The sequence below is a fragment of the Protopterus annectens genome, chromosome 6.part1 (genome assembly GCF_019279795.1).
Source record: "Protopterus annectens isolate FY-2018-M chromosome 6.part1, PAN1.0, whole genome shotgun sequence".
Taxonomy (NCBI): Eukaryota; Metazoa; Chordata; order Ceratodontiformes; family Protopteridae; genus Protopterus; species Protopterus annectens.
Genome location: NC_056738.1, coordinates 280,468,483 through 280,469,982, shown reverse-complemented (window position 1 = coordinate 280,469,982; position 1,500 = coordinate 280,468,483).

Genomic DNA, 1,500 nt, shown 5'->3' with positions numbered 1-1,500 from the left:
ACCAACTACCTGCTGAATTCCTACAACAATCCGCCAAAGCTATTGCCTATCCCATTTCTATCCAGATCAATAGAACTATTACTGAAAGTTATATCCCCAGTTTATGGAAAATTTCCCATATTATCCCCCTCCACAAAGGAGGTCAATCCACTGAACTCTCCAATTACCGCCCCATTGCCTCCTCTCACCTCTGGCAAAAATCATGGACTGTCAGCATGGTTTTAGACCTTCACATAGCACTACTACTGCCCTTCTTTCCTTCACAGATTGTATCAACAAAAACCGCAATCTAAACGAACTCTCTTCAGCCCTATTTATTGACCTGTCTAAAGCTTTTGACATGGTAAATCACAAAATGTTCATCATAATACTGAAATCCCTGTCACTTGATACATTCTCCATAAAATGGTTCCAGTCCTACCTTGCTAAAAGACAACAGGCCGTACTTTGGCACAAGTCTCTCTCAACTCACCTGCCCGTCAACCTGGGTGTCCCTCAAGGGTCCATCCTTGGACCTCTACTTTTTTCCATATTTATCAATGACCTTCACCTTGCCATCCCCCAAGCTACATGCATACAATATGCGGATGACTCTACACTGATATGCTCAGCCCTCTCCTCTCCGGAACTTATCTATCTTACCCAACAAGTATTTAACACAGTTGAGCAATGGTTCACACATAGATGCCTTCTCCTAAACCCCAAAAAGACTAAACTCCTCCTTTTCTCTCCTACTAAGAAGCCCCCCCAATGGATTTCTCAGTTAACTCTACCAATAAAACTATTATATCCCCTGAACCAACCACCAAACTATTAGGTGTCACCACTGACAATAATCTGAACTTTGACACCCATATTAACAACACTATAAAAACTGTCAACAAAACGCTAGGCTCTCTCTATAGGATAAAATCCTTTCTCCTACCTTCAGCTCGAACCACAATAGCACACACTCATCTAATATCTTCTCTTCTTTATGCCTCACCTATTTTTACTAACCTATCTAAAAATAATCTTAGCAAATTGGAAATGTCCTACAATAACATTGCAAGATTTGCAACAGGCAACCCATTTAGAACCCATCACTGCCTTAATTTAAAGCAGCTAGGATGGCTCGAACTTCAAAATCTAATTAAATTCCATCAACTAACTATAGCCCACAACACTCTTTACAAACCTTCCAAAACGCCTATTCTTTCCACACTAATCACTCCCTATAAAAACCTGGAATCCTTAAGGTCTTCTCAGAAACTTATAGTACGTACTACTAAAACAAACAACAAGGCTGGTGACTCCCTTTTTCTAATATAGTTGGAAAAACCTGGAATCTCCTCCCAAATGAACTCTCTACACTTCCCTCACTATCCTGTTTCAAAAACAAATTGAAAGTGTTCCTCAAAACTCACTGGTTATGCCCATGCTCCAAACCTGACTAGTCTATATGTGTCTCTAAATACTTTTCTCTTCCTACCCCGTCTACTCACTTACAACAACTCCTCC